Genomic DNA, 22971 nt, shown 5'->3' on the forward strand with positions numbered 1-22971 from the left:
ATAGACTGAATGGTGACCCCAAATCTATGTTACATATGTTAGAACCTAATTCCCGATGTGGTGGTATTAGGAGGTGGTGCCTTTGGCAGGTGATTAGATCATGAGGGTGAAGCCCTCATGAATGGGATTGAAGTCCATGAAAGACACCCCACAGAGCTCCCTGCCCCTTCCACCATGTGAGGACACACAAGGAGACAGCCATCTATGAGCCAGGAAGTGGGCCTTCACCAGACACCAAATCTGTTGGCGCCTTGATCTTGGACTTCCAGCCTCCAGAACGGTAAGATATAACCGTATGTTATATCTTATGTGTCTGTTATGTATAAATGTCACCAAGATTGTGGCATTTTTGTTACAGCAGCTGGAATAGACTGACACAGAAAGTCAGCATCAAGCTCAAGGGCCTGAACTCTCAGCGTTGCCCCCACGTGTGCTCACCCTGGGCTCTGTTGGTCTTATTTTCTGACCCACGAGATGAAGAGTTTTTCCCAAAAATCCTTTAGGGCCTTGGGTGCCAGCCTGAAGGAAGGAGGGACCAATCCCCCTGCCTGTCTATCAGCATCCTCCCAAGGCCGTGTCTGGACAACAGGGTGAGGAAAAAAGTGAAAAACTAAGTGATTACGTACAACCCCAAATGCCTGGCATTTGGATATTTTTTAAAAATTGTGCTGACCTGCTACTTCAGCACCTGCTGAAGCCACCCCAGCGGGATGGGACTCTTCTGTTCTCCAGTTCTTCCAGAGAAAGAAGATTCTACAGTTTCTCTTGGTAGCCCATTCTTGTATCTGGCGAGCTCTACTAACGAGAGCTGAACATGAGGAAATTCAGCTACAATCATCCCCTTTCCCTTTACCCCTTAGTGTTTTTATATTAGCAAATGTGGAGACTTAGGTAAAAATCACATGACATTTTTAAATGTCACTAAAATAATATTTCTTTTGGGGAAGACTTAACAGCTTGATGAAATGCCTGTGATACATAACACTAAATGACAAAGGAAGATATATTACCATATATAGTATGATCCCAATTCTGCTAAAAAAAATTATATATACACATGCAGGTACACCGAAGACTGGAAGGAAATGCATCTAGGCAGTGGAATTATGGGTAATTTAAAATTTCTTCATACTTAAGTGAATTTTTTTATTTTTGTTACCTGAGCATGTATTACTGTTAGAACCAGCCTGTCTGTGGGTATGCATTGCTATTTATTTTAAAATGTGGTTTGTTTTGGATGGGAAACAAGTTTCTACCACTGTCCACCTGGCACTCACCCTGGCAGCCTGGAGGGGCCTGGGGCCCGCTCTGAGTTAGTGGGCAGCCCTCCCCAAGACTCATTTATACTCGAAGCCAGGTTTTCGAAAACCTGGTCTCACAGAGGCTTTTGGAGTTCTATTTGCCACACTGCAAAGGAACACACACATTGCCAGAGAGGATTTGAATGCTTCCAGAGAGTTACAGAGAGGAGAATGAAGTCGGCTCTGATTGCCAGTATAAAGTCTCCGTCTAGGGAATGATAAAACGCCCCGATGCATTTCCTCAGCCCAAAGCCTCATTCGAGACATCCCCTGAAACCACACAAACGTCTCTCTCTTCGTCAGCTTGGGCTGCCAAAACAAAATACCAGACAGTGTGGCTTCACATTGATCTCCGCACAGCTCTGGAGGCTGGGAAGTCCAAGATCAAGGTGCCGGCAGGGTTTGACTGCTGGTGAGAGCAGGTTTCACGGTGAGGTAGGTGGCCGCTCTCTGTGTGTCCTCACTTGCCCTCCCTTGGCCTTTGCTCGGAGTGTGTGTGTGTGGAGTCTGTGGGGTATTTCTTCTTCTAAGGGCACTACCCCTATCACCCTGAGGACCTTGTCTGACCCTAATTACCTCCTCTAGGCCCTGTTTCCAATACAGTCACATTGCAGATTAGGGCTTCAACATACGAATTTGGGAGAGGGGGACGCAGTTCACTTCCTAGCAATGTCCTAAAAGTGAACTTTGGAGAGCCCAATCTGCCTTCTCTCTGTGGAGTCAGCCTGCCAAGGCCCTCAACCCACCTGCCTCTGCATGGACCAGTTCTTTGAAGAATAGTGATGGGAAGGACACAGACCAACATAGAAGTAGGTGGAAAACACACAGCTTTTGTGGGGAGTACACAGGGTAACACCTGGTAAAGGGCAGCACCTGTGAGGAAACCACCATCCAATCCTGTAAGGTTGGAAGTGAAGGGACAAACTCCACGTGTGCAAGGATGCCTGGAAATGGGGCCCCAAAGATTTATCCTTCTCTCCAGAACTCTCTCCCTACTAATGACAGCCATTAAGGGATTTCTCCTTCCTCTTAAGAACCCCCCTCCCAAAGGTGCCATTGCTTTTCTCTTCTCAGTTCCGTGATGTATACAAGCAACCAGATGGGTTCACTTAACCAGGTTTTACTTCTGTGCACACTGAGTCATCTAGGAATTTCCTTGGTTGACAACTCAGGGTACTTACTCAGTGTTACCTCCTCCAATAGTATTCTTAAAAAAGGAAATGACCAGTTGGCAGAGACTGGTTTTGCTTTAGAACAATCAGTAAAGAGACTGTGGAATGCACCTGGAGCTGAGATTGGTCCCCACGGATGCCTGTCACTGTGTTAGTTTCATTCTGACTTATGGCTGCAACAGGAGAGAATTTCCCATCCTCTTCTTAGAATGATGACATGCTTCAAATGACCCAGCTCTCTGGGAAATACTTGCTGAATGCACACATGAGAAAATGACCAGTCAGGATGTCGAACACAGCAAGCACTTCCATCATCATCGCCAACAACCATCACAATAATAATAGTTAATATTTATGGACTATTAACCATATGGCCAGAACTTTGGAGATGCCCAGAGGTATCTCAGAGGGCTTGGGCAGAGAGAGCTGGGAGGTAGCAACAGCATCATTCTGTTTTCCATATTGGCAATCCCATAAAAGGTATAATTAGAAGGAGAGCTCCACTGCTAAAATTTGAATAGCATTGCTTCACTCAACACTCTCATTGAGAAAATCAGGTACCAGAGTTAGGAAGAGGTTTAGCAAATGGCACACAGTAAGGGGCAGAGTGGAGACGGGAAACTAGGTCTCCAAGACAGTGCTCTTTCAACCATGCTCCATCACCCTCTGCCCATGATAATGCCATCAAAGTCACAATAAAGTGATCTCTGGGTTATCAATTGGGTGACTATTATAATTAATATCATATTGAGACCCCACTATGTGCTGGCGTTCAGCTAAGTACTTTACAGGTATTAATTTATTTCATTCTCATGAAAATCCCAAGAAATAGATACTATTATTGCCATTATTTAACAGATCCAGAAATTGAGTCACTGAGAGATCATGTAACTTGCTCAAGGTCTCACAGGAAGTGTGGGAGGAAGCCAGGATTTGACCTCCAACAATACAGCTTCTCCCGACTGGTATATTATTCTACATCCCAGGCTGAAAAGAATTTACACTGAAGCAAAGATACACAGAATTCATCCTTAGCTTTTCCCTCTGCTCACCCTATTCTAGTCACCCTATTTTCCAACTTTTGAGAAATGAAATTTTAGAATCCTCAATGGATTCGTTGAAATCTCTGCACAGAAGAATTAGCAGTGAGAGAATTTTTTCCATTTTATAGATGAGGTGCCTTACAGAGGCTTATTAGACCTAACTCACCATTTCTCATTCAGCAGATGCAGATAAGGTAGGAAATTGTGTATGTCCGAATCCCCAAACTCCGCTCACCCAACAGCATGAGTGGTCTTAATGTATGTGGAATAAAATGGTTGTGTGTGTATGTGTGTATGGTGGGGGGAGGCACCGTGGGGGTGGGTGTTGACAGATGAGGGTAGATAAGCATCCTCAGTGGCCTTGAAATCCTTCAGCTGCTGTGCATCACACAGAAGCCGCTGGAAGCTTTAAGAGAGTGAGTAAACAACAGCCATCTTTGTGTTTTAGAAATATTTTGCATGGCGAAGATTGGATTGGAGTTGGATAGTCTCCTTGAAGACTACACAGGAGAGTGGGGTTCAAGGAATTGAGTTAGGAAGCTGTTGCAGTTTTCCAAGAGAGAGGGGTGGGTGCTCTGTTTAAGCAATGGCAGAGATGGCTGAACAATACTTGTAGGCAATCCACATACCTTGAATGCTATGCATTTCAGAGATGAAAAATACTTTCTAGCATCCCTTAAGCTCTCAGGAAACCCTCTAGTGTTGATTGGATATAAAAGTGGTTGAAGGCTCATGGTGTGTGGATGCCTGATTAGAAATTTCAAACTAACTAACCCCTGTCCCTGGGGGTGGTAGAGGATGAAAATTAATGTGTATATTTATTACACTGTTGATGCTACAGAATTTAAAAGAAAAGTACACAGCTGACAGCATTAACCAAATGATGTGGTGATGATTGACAGCTCAAAGGAAAGGTGAACTGAAAGAGATTTTTACCTTCCAGGATCCTTCTGTCTACAAGGAAGACAAGACAAAAAACATACAACAGTTGCCTGGTCAGATGAGGCAATGTACTACGAAGGATCTAAGTGCAGGTGGTAAGAGGGACAGGTGTTCTCAGAGTTGGTGAGTGGCAAGATGGACTGAGTCAGGGGGACACTAGCTTTTCATTCATTTAGCAAATATTTACTTAGCAGCTACTATGGGTCAGGCCCTGTGGGGATGGATCAGTGAAGGAAATAGACTGATGAGTCCCTCCCTGTGGGGAGCTCACATTCTTGGAAACATTCTTGGAGGGGGTGGGGCTTGAGCTGGATTCTGAAGGAAGGGAGCCTTGATAGGCAGAGAGAAGACAACATCAGAGCGGGGGACAAAAAGTAGGAAACCCAGGCAGAGGAAATACTTACAGTGGGAAACAATGAGAGGCTTGGGAAGTGGCCAAGGTCAGTTTGTGCTTGGGGATGGGGGCAGCAGGAAATCAAATGAGAGGGTGAAATCAGGAAATGGGCAGAAGACATGAACAGACATTTCTGCAAAGAAGACATCCAAATGGCCAACAGACATATGAAAAAGTGCTCAACATCACTTGGCATCAAGGAAGTACAAATCAAAACCTCAATGAGATACCACCTCACACCAGTCAGAATGGCTAAAGTTAACAGATGTTGGCGAGGACGCGGAGAAAGGGGCACCCTCCTACACTGTTGGTGGGAATGCAAGCTGGTACAGCCACTCTGGAAAACAGTATGGAGGTTCCTCAAAAAGTTGAAAATAGAGCTACCCTACAGCCCAGCAATTGCACTATTGGGTATTTACCCCAAAGATACAAATGTAGTGATCCGAAGGGGCACATGCATCCCAATGTTTATAGCAGCAATGTCCACAATAGCCAAACTATGTAAAGAGCCTAGATATCCATCAACAGATGAATGGATAAAGAAGATGTGGTATATATTTATATATATACAATGGAATATTATGCAGCCATCAAAAAGTGAAATCTTGTCATTTGCAATGACATGGATGGAACTAAATGGTATTATGCTAAGCGAAGTAAGTCAATCAGAGAAAGACAAGTATCATATGATCTCACTGATATGAGGAATTTGAGAAACAAGACAGGATCATAGGGGAAGGGAGGGAAAAATGACACAAGATGAAACCGGAAGGGGAGACAAATCATAAGAGACTCTTAATCTCAGGAAACAAACTGAGGGTTGCTGGAGGGGAGGGGGGTGGGAGGGATGGGGTGGCTGGGTGATGGACATTGGGGAGGGTATGTGCTATGGAGAGTGCTGTGAATTGTGTAAGACTGATGAATCACAGACCTGTATCCCTGAAACAAATAATACATTATGTTAAAAAAACAAACAAACAAAAAAATGGGAGGGTGAGGCTGGGGCTGGGCTTGAAAACCTGGCAGGGGCAACTGAATGTTATCCTGTAAGCATCACAGAGCCCCAGGGAGAGGATGCAAGCTTCTAGTTGAAAGGAGGAGGCAGCAAAGATAGCAGAGCAGATGGTGGGGCAGGAATCTGTGGCCATTTCAGAAATCAATTATTTTTTCCTTGCTTGCTCTGCCTTGTCTTTTTCTCCACCCTCTGAGTTTTAAAGATATCTAAAATGTTGTAATTATGTCTGAATGCATAAGAAGAGTAGAATCAGGTGAAGACAGCACAGATCCATGGAAATTATTATGTTAATGACTTAGCAGTAATACAGACAATGTTTCCAGAGTGAACACTTAACCATTCTTCTACTGGCTACTTAAGTATACTGTGAGCTTAAGGATAAATCCAGGCAACTGATATGCTTGGATGGAGTGGGTCCCTGGGCAGGGTCATCTGAACATAGTCCTCCACTGGAAGTCCCTCATGGAGAATTTAAATTTAAAAGGATGATAATAAAGTGAAGAATTAAGAGCCAATAAAAGGGAGGGAAAATGGGTAACATCTCCAAATTCTCTCTCTCTTATTCATACCACATGCTTTATGGAATCTTTTATCATTCTGACACTTGCCATTTATATTCCCAGCATCCCCTCCTGCCAAATTTATTTTACTCATACTACTGAGGAGAAATAAAGCTGCTGAGGCAATTCTCTAGATTGCTCTGCCAAGTGTAGAACCCTGTGATGATTTCAAGTGTCCCAAATCCCTTGAATTTCAAAGCAAAGATGTGCATCATGGCTACCTTGAAAAGGAACATGGGAGTGTTCCCTGTTTGACCCAGATGTCCCCAAGCTGCTACAACCTGATGACACAAATGATCGTGGGGCAATTGTGGGAATGCACAGTCTCCCCCAGTGATTTCCCGGGGTCTCCAGGGCATCTCACTTGTGCTCAGAAACACATCTGCTCATGTCCTGCTTGCTGCTGGTGTCCCCAAGAGAATGCTCTCTTCTTGACACACCATTCCTTGAACCCCTGGGCTGCCTGTGTGCTCCAAAGATGAGACTTTGGGGTGGTCTATGGTGAGCTCTTGCACTTTATCATTGAGGCCCCGAAGCATTAGTGTTGCATCCAATCTCAGTAAGTCCTTATGGCTTTCAGCCTTGAACCCCTCTCTCTATAGAGTTCGACACTAGGCTGTCAGAAATGTGCATCAGAATGTGTGTTGCAGATGTGTTTTAATATTGAAGAACTGGAAGTAAACTGATTTTCCATCAGGGGAAGAAATTGGTTAAATAAATTGCAATATATTTGTACCGTGAAATAACATGCAGAACTTGGAATGAATTAGAAATCTTTCAGATGACTTGGAGGGATTTGAGTTGTAAATAAAAGATGTAGAAATGTATATGAAATTTGATTCCATTTTTGCACAACAATGGAACCCCTCATATGTTTTAGGATATGTGTATAGGTAAGGGAGTTGTTTAATATGGTCTTTATAAGGTTCTATCAGTATTAAGAAACAAAATGGAAGGACATAACTTAGGTTGTTATAAAGGTATCAGGCATCTTCTGTGTCCCACTTCACATCTTTTCTGTTCACCTTTAAAAAAAAACTTGTTAAAACTTCTGAAAAAATGTGGTAAACTACACATAACATAAAATTCACCATCTTAACCAATTTTAAATGCAGTTTGGTGTCATTAAGTATATTCACCTTGTTGTGCAACCATCAACACCATCCACCTGCAGAACTTCGCTCATCTTCCCAACTGAAACTCCATACCCATTAAACAGTAACTCCCCGTTCCTCTCCCCAAGCCCCTGGCAACTGCCATTCTACTTCCTGACTATGAACTGTACCCAATATATGTGGAACCATACAATATTTGTCTTTCTGGGACTGACTTAAGTCCACTTAGCATAATGTCCTCAAGGTTCTTCTGTATTGTAGCATGTGTCAGAATTTCTTTTCTTTCTGAGGTCGAATAATATTCCGTTGTATGTATATACCATATTTTGTGTATCCATTCATCCAGCTTGGGTTGCTCCATCTTTTGGCTATAGTGAATAATGCTGTTGTGAAGCTGGGCATACAAATATCTCTTTGAGAACCTGCTTCCGATTCTTTTGGATGCATAACCAGCAGTAACCCTGCTAGACCATACGATCATTCTATTTTGAATTTTTTTGAGGATACATTATACTGTTATCCATAGCAACTGCACCGTTTTATGTTCCCACTTACAGGACGTAAGGGATCCAATTTCTTCACATCTTCACCAACATTTGTTATTTTCTTCTTTTCTTTTCTTTTCTCTTCTTTTCCTTTCCTTCCCTTTCCTTTTTTTCCTTTTCTTTTTGGTAGTAGCCATTCTAATGGGTATGAGATGGTATCTCACTGTGATTTAATTTGCACTTCCTTAATAATTAGTGACATTGAGTATCTTTTCTTGTACTTATTAGCTATTGGATATCTTCTTTGGAGAAATGTCTATTCAAGTCCTCTGCCCATTTTTTTCATCCAATTGTTTTTCTTTCTTTCTTTCTTTCTTTCTTTCTTTCTTTCTTTCTTTCTTTCTTTCTTTCTTTCCTTTCTTTCTTTCTTTTAGTTGTAGGAGTTCTTTATATAGTCTGGATATTAACCCCCTTAACAGATATATGATTTGTAAATATTTTCTCTCATTTTGTGGGTTGCTTTTTCATTCTGTTGATTGTGTCTTTTGATGCACAGAAGTTTTCAATTTTGATATAGTCCCATTTGTCTATTTTTTCTTTTGTTATCTATGCTTCAGTCTGCCTTTTATGCCAAACTTTGCTGTAGCAACCAGCTTCACACAGGTATAACTTGACAGACCCACCCTTCAGCTCCACTGCTTGCCCTTACTTAGGATTTCTGAGTCTATTGTGCAGCATGCCTCCTGGATCCCACCTAGTATCATGCGTGACTACACAACCTGGAAGGTCAAAGTGGGTGACACCCATATGGCATCCCTTGACCAATGGGTCTCAGGAGCTGGTAGATTAAGGCTCTCTTCTTCCTTCCTGCAGGTGGGCAATTCCAAGGTGCATTCCACACAACTTGTCAGGTGTCTGAGCTAGGCCCCAAAATGGCTTGCCCAAAGAGGTACGTGTAAAATCTCTAGAACCTATGAGTATTATTTGAAAAAAGGGTCTTGGCAGATGTGCTTCAATTAATGCATAGTATAATGGATATAGACAACAATATTGTAATATAGTCATCAAACTTGCTAAGAGACTAGAACTTAATTATTCCACTAAAAAGAAAGGATAACTACGTAATGTGATATGGGTGCTAATTATCACTACAATGGCAATCATATTATAACATATGCATGTATCAGATTAATATGCTGTACACCTTAAATTTACACAATGTCATATGTCAAATATATTCAATAAATAAATAAGGATCTTGAGATGAGATTATCCTGGATTCTCTGAGTGGGCTCTAAACCCAATGACAAGAGTCTTTTTAAGAGCAAGGCAGAGGAAAATTTGAAACAGACAGAAGAGGAGGAAACACAGACACACAAAGAAGGTAATGCAAAGACAGAGCAGAGAGAGAGATGCAGTCACGAGACAAGGAATGCCAACAGCCAGCCGAGGCTGGAAGAGGCCAAGGAGGATCCTTCTCCAGAGCCTTCAGAGGGAGGACAGCCCTGCTGATACCTCAGTTTCAGACTTGTAGCCGGCTCATCTATGAAAGGATTAATCTCTGTTGTTTCAAGTCAACAAGTTTCGGGTGATCTGTTACAGCAGCCACAGGAAACCAACACAACATTCTCAAGAGGATCCAGCCATAGTTGCCCACAGTTGGGGCAAGCTCAATAATTGAAGGACTGGCCTGCCTTCCTTCCGTATTTCACTCTTCCTGGGGCCGCATTCCTATTCCCTGGGATCATTTCCCAAAATAAATTCCCTGTGTGTAAGCCCTGGTCTCAGGTTCTGCTTTCTGGGGAGAGGGGGTGGGGATGTAGGCTAAGACACTTGGTTCCAGAAGTGACCCTAGAAAGTAGAAGCTCAGGAAGGGACTATGGAGCTGGCTCACTCACTGGGCAGACAGTGACGACTCTGGTGCTGGTAGTAAGTGGGCTGATAACAACTCCAGGCATCCAGGGCATTATGAAACGTTTGAGGCTCAATGCTCTGGCGAATGCAAGGACACAGCCAGTAAGTTGTAAAACACAACTTATTATTTCTTGTACCTCCTACTACCAAGTAGGAGATAGTACATTTGGTGTGCCTCTTTCAATTTCAGAGGCTGCATTTGATACATTTGGGAATATTGCCCTTACCCATTGATTGGGTAACTCAGAATCCTGTCAATTTTGAGAAAACCCTGTAGCAAGCAGGGTCAGGCTTTGGGGCGAGCTGTTATCACTTGGGTCATAAGACCCAGCAGATCCAATAGTGCTAGAAGTACCCACGGTAGATGAAGATGCTTGTGTGGGTCCTGGGAAAGCCCTAATAGGAAAATCACAGCCTACACCCCTAGGGTTCTGGATCAAGGTCATGCCTTCTGCAGCCGAGATTTACTCACCATTTGCAAAGCAGCCCTTACGTGCTACTCGGCTCTAGAGGAGACTGAGCACCTGGGACCTGAGCTGTCGATCAAAAGTAGGGCATTAGGGCATGCACCAAATCATAAGATTGGACAGACGGAGCAGCGATCTATCATACAAAAGAAAAGGTAGATTTTGGATTGCACATGAAGAGGCATGGAAGGCACATCAAGTCACATGAACAGGCAGCCCTGACTTCCACGCCACCTATGATTGCTGTACCATTATGTCCTGTCAACTTACACCTGTAGCCTCATGGGAGTTTCTTGTGAACAACTGACACAGGAGGAAAGAACCTGAACACTATCCATAGATGGATAAGCACAATATGTTGGCACTAACTGAAAACGGACTCCTCTGCCCTGTAGCCCCACCCAGGTATACTCTGTGGGACAGTGAGAAGAAAAATCCTCTTTGTTGGAAGAGCTGCGAGCAGCGCATTGATTACTCAATTTGTATGGACACAGAGATGGCCTGAGATATGGTGATGCATAGAATCCTGGCAGTGGTAAGTGCCTTGGCTGAGTGGTCAGAGACCTGAAAGAAGCAAGGTTGGAAGATGAGTCAAGGTCAGGAGATGACCTTGAGGTGTTTGTACACACAGGAGTGGGCACAGTGTGAAAGATTTTGGGGTCTCATGTTAATTCTCACCAGAGAGCATCTACCACAGAGAATGCCCACCTTGTGTGAATAAGAGCCAGCCTCTTTCCTTGGCCACCCCGGGGCTTCTTCGATAATCTCCTGAATGCCATAGTAATAGAGATCAAGGCTATATGCCTGGCCCAACAGCATGAGCTCCTTCTCTTCAAGGCTGACTTGGCCACTGCCACTGATAAATGCCAGATTTCTAGCCAAATAAATTGCAGACAAGCTCTTCACGTGATAGCATTACTCAAGGAGGCCAACCATCTATCTGGTGGCAAGTGGATTTCTTCAGATGCCTTCACCTTGATGGGGGCAGCAATTTGTTCTTATAAGAAATGACACCTACTCTGGATATGTGTGAGATCCCACCCCCTGGCTGTTAGCATCACCATCCAAGGGCCTACAGAATGCCTGATTTAATAGCATAGAGTGTATATAACATTGCCTCAGATAAGGGACCCATTTTATAGTAAAGGAGATATGCCATTGAATGCATGACTACAGGAGTCACTGCTTCTACCATAATGCACATCACCTGGAAGTTGACAGCTTAATGGAAGGATGAAAGACTTACCAAAGACTCCTTTAGGATGTTATCTTGGGCACAACATTCAGTGGTGTTGGAGTGTAGCTTTCAGGATGTGTTATATGCACCAAACCAATGGCCAGGGTATGGTCTGTGTCCCAAATAGCTAGAATACATGGATCCTGAAACCAAGGGGGTAAAAGAAGGATTAGTCACTCTCACCATTATTTGTAGTGACCCACTTAAGGAATTTATGCTTCCCACCTTTAACTTTATGTTCTATTGGATTAGAAGTTTCCCAGGTGGAAGGTAAGGGGTTTGGAGGCATGCTTGTACCAGAGGGTTCTGCTGAACTTGAAGTTACAACTACTGCCCAGTCATTTTATTTTATTTTTATATTTTAAGATTTATTTATTTATTTATTTATCTGAGAGAGAGAGAGAATGCTTACATGAGTGGGGGGAAGGGGCAGAGAGAGAGAATCTTCAAGCAGACTCCCCGTGAGGGTGGAGCCTGATGTGGGGTCTGATCCACGACCCACGAGATCATGACCTGAGCCAAAACCGAGTCAGATGCTCAACTGACTGATCCACCCAGGTGCCCCTGCCCAGTCATTTTAGATTCCTTGAGCCAGAGGATCCTAAAGAACTATATTGGTGGGGATAATTGACTCTGAACACCATGAGGAGCTAGGGTTGCAGCTCCCCAATGGGTTAAGAAAGGAGAATGTTTAGAAGCCATGAGACACTGCAATCCAAGGGGTAAGTATAAATGGGCCATCCCAAAAACCATGACCCAATAGGGGTGAGAGAACTAAGGCCCAACCCTGCAGATGAAGGATGAAGGTCTGGCTGAAGGTGAGGCAAGTCTGGAATAGGTGTGGGGAGAGCCATGATGCTCAACAATGGTATTGGGACCATGTGTGGCTGGGAGGACTGAAGCTTGGTCCACTAACTGTCCTGCATGAAGCCTTTTGTAGAAATTGCTACTAGCTACCACATTAAGGACCCTGTGACTGACTGGACTCCAGAAAGGGCATGAGCACATCTGAGTGGTATAAGGAGTAAATCATATTGGACCTCTCTCACGCCTCATGTCTTACATCCCTCCAGCCTACCTCTAACTGTGTCAGTTGCTGCAGTGACCAGTGCAGATATAACCTTCTGGCATCTTCCCTCTGCTACATCTCATTCCTTACTTTCTGTGTGGAGTCCTCTCTGAAGCCACTCTATGAGAGGACTGCTAAACCAGCCTGGCATCTGCTTGCTCATGTGCAATCTAGAAGAGAGCATTCATACTCCATGTGGCAAGCCTTGACCAGGGGGAGATAGAAGCTATTGAACAAATATGTGCTTCTACCTTCCTTCCCACAGGTGGACGACTCTGGGGTCAATTCCACACAACTCCTTAGAGGGTCTTGGGCAGATGGAGTAGCAGTTGCTCATGGAGTGACCAGCTCAATAAAGCACCCTTGCATTGGCTTTTTTTCCTACCCTGATTTGTACTCTTTCCAGTTCCTCATGCCTATTCTCTGGGTCACTTCCCCAAATAAACTATTTGCGTGCAAGCCCTTACCAAAGTCTCTGCTTTCTGGCTAAGACACGTAGGTGACTTGGGAAAAGAGAAGGTAGATGTGGGCTGCTGATATGGGTGAGAACAGAGAGAGGTGGGGAAAGGTGTCCACAGGAAAAATTATCATTTGTACTAGATCTAATTTTTGTAAAATGACATAGATGTGTGTATGTAGACATAAAGAGATGCTTGCAAAATGGTCACCCAAATATTTGCATTGGTTATCTTAGAATGGTGGGATATATTTTCTTATATTTTAAAAGCATTATATTTTTGGGGCGCCTGGGTGGCTCAGTTGTTAAGCGTCTGCCTTCGGCTCAGGTCATGATCCCAGGGTCCTGGGATTGAGCCCCGCATCGGGGTCCCTGCTCAGCGGGGAGCCTGCTTCTCCCTCTCCCACTGCCCCTGCTTGTGTTCCCTCTCTCACTGTCTCTGTCAAATAAATAAATAAAATCTTTAAAAAAATAAATAAATAAATAAAAGCATTATATTTTTATAAGTTATTTGAAATATTTACACTGAATGTGTGATATTTACATATAGTAATCAGAAAAACATTGCAAGGAAGGGGGTATAAACAGTGGGGAAGGAAGTAAGCCTTCAGGCCAAGGTGGGAGTTCTCTCTCCAGACATCTGTGCACAAAGCTCTTCCTCCTTCCTGAAGCCAGAAAACAAATCCCTCTCTCTCACTATCAGCTCAATGTAGATAGAAATTCCAAGGCATGACCAGAACCCACTAGTTTCATAGCAGTGGCCAAACTTCAATCTGAGCTCAACTGGGATCCCCTGCTCTGCATACGCACAGTATTGCAACCTGGTTGAAATGAGATGACTCAAACCCCAATTTATAGGGAAAGAAAGAGAAAGTTCTGAGCTCATAGGGGTTTGTTATTTCCTCAAAATTCTCAGTTATACTAGCTAGCAAGAGGGAGATCAGTAGGCTTACAGATTACAAGAATGAATTGGCTCTTCTGAGAAATGTCTTCTTATCATCTTCTTTCCTCCATTGCTCAGGGGTCCCCACATGGGGTGAGAACCCCACTCAAGGCCTCCCTCTGGGTCACAGGGCCAAGTGTCTTATTTAAAATTATCCTCAATACAGTTTGGCCCAGGTCACCCCTAACTGGGCCCTGAGTGGAAAACACATGAGGCTGTGCTTTTGGGAGGCAGAGGAAGCTACTGAACCTCTATTTTGAACTAGGATTTGAATTTTGGAAGATAGAGATAGGTTTCTAATTTGAAGAGTATGTAGTTCTGCCTCTTATAGAGGAAACCTTCCGGGGAGAAGATTCTAAATATGAAGGATTTTTAAATGTGTTCTGGAATGAAGAAGGTTGGTAAAGTCAGATCCAAAATCCTGGTTTGACAGCAGATTTGCACGCTGTTCAATCTTGACTTTTTCCCACTGGAAAAAAATGGAATGAAGGCTGATACTTGGCGCTTGATTCAACAATTGAGAAGAGAGAGGGGCGCCTGGGTGATGAGTCAGTTAAGTGGCTGACTCTTGGTTTTGGCTCAGGTCATGATCTCAGTGTCATGAGATGGAGCCCTGCCATGGCTCTGTGCTCAGCATGGAGTCTGCTTGAGATTTGCTCTTCCCCTCCTCCTGCCCCTCCACTCGAGTGCGTGCTCTCTCTAATAAAATAAAATAGATCTTTAAAAAAAAATAAAAGCAGCAAGACCAATGTTTCTACCACTCAGTAGCTATTAAACAAATTTATGAGCATTATTGCTCATTATGGAGAACCATAATTTACACATTGAAGCTCTCAGATTTCACTGTTATCTTTCTGCTGTCCCCCAAGTTTGGGCTTTCCTTAAACCTCACATTCACTACCATCTCCACCCAACTCATTTTTCTTTGCCTTAAGGCTTCTTTTACTTTGTGAAGAAAATATTCTCAAGGGCATGTGCCTACTTTGAGAAGGCAGTTGGTGGGGAGTGCTGGAATAGAGTGCCTGAATGTCTTTGTTTGAATGTTTTTATGTTTTTTAAAAAGATTTATTTATTTATATGAGAAAGAGAGAGACAGAGAGCATGACCCTGAGCTCATGACCTGAGGTGAAACCAAGAGTTGGAGGTTCAACGGACTGAGCTACCCAGGTGCCCCCCGAATGCTTTAAGATAAATCTTTTCTCCCATCTCAGCGGGCTACCTTGAGGTGTGGGGTTGTTTATCCCAGGTCTGGGGGAGCCTGGTGGCCTCAATTTATATAATATTTACATATTATATATTATTTACATATCTGTGCAGCCTAGGAACCTTCTGGGGTGCTGGAAATGTTCTCTACCTTGGCCAGGGTGGTCATTACCAGGTATATAATATATAGAAACTAATTGGTTTCATAGACTTGATTGTATATAAGGTATGCTTCAATAAAAAAAATAGTTAAAAATATATATGCCTTCAAATATGCATGGATAAAACCTCAAACCCTCCTCCTTAGGACTTTGGACTTTGAAATGCAAAACTGAAGGTCATTGTTATTTTACTGGACGTTAAACACCGTTAAGGCAACGTACATTTTTTTAATTATTATTATATTATGTTAATCACCATACATTACATCATTAGTTTTTGATGTAGTGTTCCATGATTCATTGTTTGTGCATAACACCCAGTGCTCCATGCAGTACGTGCCCTCTTTAATACCCATCACCAGGCTAATCCATCCCCCCACCCCCCTCCCCTCTAGAACCCTCAGTTTGTTTCTCAGAGTCCATAGTCTCTCATGGTTCATCTCCCCCTCCGATTCCCCCCCTTCATTTTTCCCTTCCTGCTATCTTCTTCTTCTTCTTCTTTTTTTAAACATATAATGTATTATTTGTTTCAGAGGCACAGGTCTGTGATTCGTACATTTTGAATCAACAGCAAGTTTGGTTAGTAGGTGCATCTTATAACTGCAACACCGTTTCCTTTCCCAGGAGAAAATTAGAACTAGGAAGAAACGGACCTTCTATCGCATGGCATTGTGGTAGGGAGGTGGCCGTTTCCACTCAGTTGATTAGTTTTTTTCTTCTTAAGGTGACATTTGATTTATAGCTGACAGTACCCCAGAATGCGGTGTAGTTTCAAAACTGAAAATGCTCAGCTCTGGAGTGATTTGTCAACAGCTCTTGCTTTCAGGATCCTTTCCCAGGAGACTGCCCTGGACAGCCTGCCTCACTGTGCTGCTGGGGGCCCTCGCCTAGAGCCTGGGGCTGGACGGGGCAAGCCCTCGTGTCATTCCACAGGCCAGGGGTCCCAGCTCTGTGTAGCTCTTGCTCTCCCCACTCTGGGCTCTTGAAACAAGACAAGACGCAGTCCAAACCACTGGCCAGGGGTCTGTTTACAACTTGTGTCTGTTAACAACTTGGAATTGTTGCTTTTTTTTTTAAGATTTTATTTATTTATTTATTTATTTATTTATTTATCTATCTATCAGAGATGGAGAGATCACAGGCAGAGGGAGAAGCAGGCTCCCTGCTGAGCAGGGAGCCTGATTGAGATTTGATCCCAGGACCCTGGGATCAGGACCTGAGCCGAAGGCAGATGTTCAACCAGCTGAGCCACCCAGGCGTCCCAGAATTGTTGCTTTTATTATGTTAACTCAGCCACTCTGGGTGACCTGCCCAAGTTGTTGACCTCTCAGGGCTTCAGGTTTTCACCTGGAACATGAGGGAGCCGGTCAGATCCAGTGGAGGGTACCCAGTGAGGCTGCAGGGGAGACTCACCCGGAGAGGTTCAACCCAAAAAAGGAAAGCGCATATAGTAGTAGACATTTTTCAAGCCTTTGACTTAAAGAATGTTAGTCCTTATGTTTTTCAGACATGAAGGACATAGTGTTCAAATTTTTATTAAGATTCTATGTTTGCGTAATCTCTAGACCCAACATGGGTCTCAAACCCACAACCCCGACATCAAGAATTGCATGCTCCACCGACCAAGACAGCCAGGTGCCCTGCAAAAGACACATTTTTAAAAATACATGCCTGATGGTACAATCTTCTTCACCCTCTATCTCACTGAGTGGTATTTAGAATACACTAGCAATGCAACTAGGTACTCTGAACATGTTCTATAACCTGCCCATCTTTCCCCTTCACCCACCTCAAGTCATCCATTTCTTGTTAGAATAAATGAAATCATCGTTTGGTTATTATTATTATTTTAAAGCGTTTTCTTTTGAAATAATCTTAACTATAAGAAATGGCAAAAATAACACAGAAAGTTCCCATGTACCCTTCACCCAGCTTCCCCCAATAATCTCTTACATAACCATCATCACTGGTTATTATTTTACAGCATGATTCACCTCCTCCCCCACCCTTAGCCCCAGCCCCCTGACCCCCCGGCAATCAGTCTTGGCATCTGAAAGAGCCTAGTATCAAACAGCGGCAGGTTTGCAAGGCGAGCGTGAGGAGCTGAGACTAAACCTCATTTCCTGGTTCCTATCCAGAGCTCCTTGTGTCATTATGTGCTCTGGCTTCACAAGGAGGTTAAAAAAAAAAAATCCCCAAATGAAAACTTATGATTTATTTATTTAAAGTAGAGGCAGTGAATAACTCATGAATTCATGCATTTGCTTATTATTCTTCCTTGCCGTGGAGATGGATGGATGAATTGATTCATCTCTCTACCTACACATCTCACCACTGCAATGGGAAAATGAGGTGGGCTGGGGAGGGCAGTGAGATGTGATGGAAAAGGGACAGAACCAAGACTAAAGATGTAGCCCTAGTTCTGCCAATGGAATGAACTTGGTGAGTCACTCTCTGAGTCTTCATTTCTTTTTTTGTAAAATGAGGGAGGAGGCCTGGGTAGGGGTGAAGTCAGAGGCTCAGATTGTTGCATCTAAGGAAATGGCATGATAGGTTGGGTTCCCTGGGAAGCTGACTTTGAGAAGGGGGTTAGCACACAGGCTGCTTGTTAGGAAGTTGTCGGAGCAATGCTGTGGAAATGGGGCTGGAGCATGTTTGGCAGAAGGAGAAGTTGAGGCCCAATGGAAACCTTGGCCAACTGCATGGAGAGCTCTGGGGCTAGAATGCCCTATGGTATAGTGTCATTAGGGGTGAGCAGGCCAGGCCTTTATACCCCACATCCAGTGGCCTGAGCTGTCCCAGGACTGGCTGGGTCGCTGGCAAGTCCGCGGTCTGCAGCGTCAGCCAGGTCTTCTCAATGACACTCTCAATTGCTGGAACATTAAGGGTTTCATTGAAGCATCGTCTGGGAGGCTCACCACAGTGCCCACCACCGTGTGAAAGCACAGGGTGCTGTTAATGAACAGGACAATGAGAATAATAGGATATTAACATGTACAGGGATATTAAAGATCATGCAACTCAACCTCGTCAGTGAACAGGAGAGGAAAATGAAGGGTTCCATGACTTGCCTCAGGTCCCATGGTAAGGTCACAGCAAAGTCCTTTGTCCTTCTCTCCAATCATTCTTTCCAGGACAGGGTAGCTCACATGCTGTGCACGGGAGGGACTATCCACAGGAGTGTAGAGAGGACCAGGCAGGCCACCAGCTATTCTGAGGGTGCCACCAGCCCTGGCCAGGGAGGCCTGGAGCCCTTACTGCTACTTTCTAAAAACTCTTTGACCCCCAGTGCCTTCAGCCTTTCAAAGAAAGTGGCACTCATCCTGCTGGCTTCTGGGAAGCCCATCCGGGGAATTTTTTTCAAGTTAATCTTTTATCCTTGGTGCCTGGTGAAAGGGTATTAGGATGAAGTCCACAGGCAATGGTTCTTTGGTGCCCGGAGGCCTTTGGCCACGGGGGAAATCCATCAATTCATCACCCAAAGCTGGATTGACAGTGCACAGAGCCAAGCCTGAGACTATCGGGAGCTGGTATTTTCCCTGGATTTGCACAATTCCTCTGTGAGGGTCGCTGGGGCCCTGGTTAGAGAGGCCCGGCGGGCTGGGTAATGAACTCTGGTTCCTGCTGAGAGCTGGTTCCTGCTGAGAGCCGGCCCCTGTGCCGGGCAGCACTCAGGAGGGGGTAGGAATCAGCAAGAAAGCGTGCCAGAAATGGTTACATTTTGTAAGGAATGTGTCTTATCTTGTTCCATTCACAGAGGAAAAGAAAACATCAGCTCCAGAGCCAAACCTATCTCTCAGGGTAATCCATCTCTGTTCAGCTGCTCCCTGCAATTCTCTCTTGCATTAGCTTTCCCGGGCTTCAGACTAATGCACGCGCTATATTCCTTGGAAATTTAATAAGAGTCCTACGTGTCTTTTGAAATTCGTGTTTCTGTGTCTTATCTCCACCTAATGCGTTAATATGGAAATTAATTTAGTGCTCATCAGATAGAGTGAATTGTCAAGGTATGGGTTTCTTTTAACCTTGCTGAAAGTTCTCCCCGCGCCCCCTCTCTGGCAGCTGAATACTTAATATTATCCAAATAGGGGAAAACACATTTGCTGCAAATACACAGGAAGTACTTTAGAGCTGAAGGGATTCTCTAGCTTTTCAAGCCTGGATCTGACCTAGCCTTCTCTGCTCAGGCTGGGCTCTCATCACTCCCACTTGGCTCCCCCCTGGGTACCCTCCCATCGAACTGACCTCTAGATGTTTCCTAAATGCTCACATTTTTCCAAATCTCTGTCCCTTTGTATACATATGCTGGTCCTTTTGCCTGGGCCACACCCTTCCTTGCCTTCCTCACCTGAGAAACATCTACTTCACTTCAAGACTGCTAAAATGTCATTTCCTCTGGAAGATTGGGGGTGGGGCTCCTTCAGTACTGGGAACAGGGGGTGGGGACAGGGACACCCTTCTGCAGGTAAGCATATGGGAATTCCTTTCAGAGCTGAGATTCTGATCCACTGCTTCCTCCCTCCATGGAGAGAATTTCTGCAAGGGAGACCTGTTCTTATTTATAGGAGGCTGACCTTAGCCACTGCTGCTTTCTCAGTGATTGCTTTTATTTGGCTCCTACTGGATGGATTGTCAGCAATTCCTGTGGTAGGGCCTGGTCCGCCACTGTTGGTTTCTTGCACTTAGCAGTTCTAGCAAGAGAGCAGCTCATGAGAGTCTTCCTCAATGGATACAGGAAGGAAAGAGTAAAGGAATGAAATATGAACAGGAAATAAATTTATTTCCAAGAGACAATAGCTGGAAAAATTGTTTTTCCTCTGATTTAGAAGATAATAGCTTAAAAAAAAAAAAAAGCCGTTCTCTTTAAGAGAAAAAAGTAGGGGCACCTGGGTGGCTCAGTCAAATAAGCCTCCAACTCATGGTTTCAGCTCAGGTCATGATCTCAGGGTTGTGGGATCGAGCTCCCTGTCAGGCTCCATGCTCAGCTCAGAGTCTGCTTGAGGATTCTCTCTCCCTCCCTTTTCCTCTGCCCCTCCCCCCACACTCGTGTGCACACGCACTCTCATTCTCAAATAAATAAATAATTTAGAAAAAAAAGGTAAAAGATTCTCCAGATCAGAAGCTAGACAGAATATTCCAGAGTTCTGAAAAATTGAGAACAGTGAATTCACGCCCCTTGGGCCCAAAAGGCATGTACAACCCAAGTGTTTGCCTTTCCCTTTCAGGGGCCCTTCCTCCAGAATATTTGGGCGGGGGGAAGAAGCTTCAAATGTGCACCCCTGAGGTGTTCCTCTGTGAAGTAGGATCCTCTCCCTTCCACCCAGCACAGCCATGGGGCCTCCTCGTGTACCACACACCAGCTTCAGTAACCCTAGCCTCCCACCCCCGACCCATTTTGTACTCTGTCCACCCAGAGGGCAGGAGCTTGGCCAGAGCCTCCTTCCTGCCACCCCATTTGTTCATTTCTCATAGCAACCTCTTGTAAGGCTGTCTGGGAGAACCCGATTTCGCTGAGGGGTGGGGAGCGGTAAGGAAAGGAAATGGCAACGCAGGAGGGAAGCAATTTTTACACTGTACTTTATATCATCATCTATGGTAACCACGAGAAAAGCCATTTGCTCTACATAGAGATGACACGCTCCAGCTCCCAGCCTTGTTCCCTCCCCTCAGATCATCTTCCTCTGGAAGAGAATCAGAGGGCCGCCTGGGTGGCTCAGTCGGTTAAGCATCCCACTCTTGGTTTCAGCTCAGGTCATGATCTCAGGGTCATGAGGTCGAGTCCCGCATTGGGCTCAGTGCAGAGCCTGCTTAGAGTTTCTCTCTCTCCTTCTGCTGTTCCCTCCCTCCCTCTCTCTCTCTCTCCAAGAAAGAAAGAAAGAAAGAGAGAGAGAGAGAGAAAGAGAGAAAGAGAGAAAAGAAAGAAAGAAAGAAAGAAAGAAAGAAAGAAAGAAAGAAAGAAAGAAAGAAAGAAAGAAAGAAAGAATGAGAGGCTACCGTGTACATTCACTACCCAATTTCAGGAGGTGCCATTTACTTAGAGTGTAGTAGAAACAGTGCCCCTAAAGTTCGGCAGTGTAGCAGCCCTGAAGAGAAGTCTCTTCAGACCTCCAGGGCTTCTGGAAAGGCCCATTGCCCTATCCTGTGTGGCTGGTCTTGCCTAAGTTTGGCTTCTCTCTCCCCCATCTTCCCCCTCTGGAGACAGCCACCTCCAGCACCAGGCAGGTTGGGACAGCCCTCTATGGGCTTTGGCACTTGAGGTGGGTCGCTTTTGAGCTCTTCTTGTCAATGCGAGGTTTACTCACACAGATTGTTCTTTCTGTTGTCCTGGGGGTAATTATGGACTGAACTCCCCAAGACATAAGCTAATTCTCTCAGACATCTATACTAATAAAGTAAAATGTCTTCATACATAGGACAGTTATTCATGTACTGACCCCATCCCACAATGGGTTATGTTACTTCCTAGTATTAGACATGGTGATGTGAGAATCCTTTTAGCCTGGTCTGGGCCTTTGTGAAGGAAGAGTGTCACTGAGAGACCCCTTATCCATTACTGGGAAAACAAAGAAAGCTACTCTCTGGGGAGGCACGTTCACTTTCTGGTTTCATGTGGTTCTAGTTGCCCTGAGAACCCCCAGGCACTTTGTAGGCACGGCCTTTCTGCCCATTCTCAGCTCTGCAGGCAGGAAGGCAGTCCGTCACTAGAGGCCTGTCCTGGGAGGCATTAAGGTGCCTGCTTTCAGGAAGCTCCCCACACGTGGGGAAGCCACGTCTTCTCCCTGGCAGGGACACTATAAACTCTTGAGCAGCACAAAGCAGCTAACACTGTCCAGCACACAGCCTGGGATTCTGAGATCCCTGCTCAAAGAGGAAAGAGGTTACCCACCATACTGCAATGCCGGACCAGAGAAGTGTCTTCCATTTGTATATTCCACCTTGGGTCTCCCCATCTTCCCTGTCCAGTATTTGCTGTAGGACACTCTGTCGTGGCAGCTGTAACTGTGGGGAGGGAGAGAGCCTGGGTTACACCTGATGGGCCACTGAGCTCATTCATTATGAGAGATGTATTCAATTTAGGGGCCATTTTTTTATTATGTTATGTTAATCACCATACATTACATCATTAGTTTTTGATGTAGTGTTCCATGATTCATTGTTTGTGCATAACACCCAGTGCTCCATGAAGAACGTGCCCTCTTTAATACCCATCACCGGGCTAACCCTTCCCCCCCCTCCCCTCTAGAACCCTCAGTTTGTTTCTCAGAGTCCATAGTCTCTCATGGTTCGTCTCCCCCTCTGACTTCCCCCCCTTCTTTTTTCCCTTCCTGCTATCTTCTTCTTCTTTTTTTTTTAACATATAATGTATTATTTGTTTCAGAGGTACAGGTCTGTGATTCAACAGTCTTGCACAATTCACAGCGCTTACCATAGCACATACCCTCCCCAGTGTCTATCACCCAGTCACCCCATCCCTCCCACCCCCCACCACTCCA

At 44.6% G+C, this 22971-nt stretch overlaps 1 long non-coding RNA gene across 1 annotated transcript in view; it reads right to left on the reverse strand.

Annotated features, from left to right (window-relative positions):
* Positions 1-21507: 21507 nt before the first annotated feature.
* LOC145720573 (uncharacterized) overlaps positions 21508-22971 on the reverse strand; it is a 152338-nt gene continuing 150874 nt past the window's right edge. The window contains exon 6 of the long non-coding RNA XR_014143639.1: positions 21508-22477. This is a non-coding gene — a long non-coding RNA (uncharacterized LOC145720573). The remainder of the gene's footprint in view (positions 22478-22971) is intronic.

Source organism: Leptonychotes weddellii, chromosome 3, assembly GCF_054177405.1.
Source record: "Leptonychotes weddellii isolate Sample4059 chromosome 3, ASM5417740v2, whole genome shotgun sequence".
NCBI classification, from domain to species: Eukaryota; Metazoa; Chordata; class Mammalia; order Carnivora; family Phocidae; genus Leptonychotes; species Leptonychotes weddellii.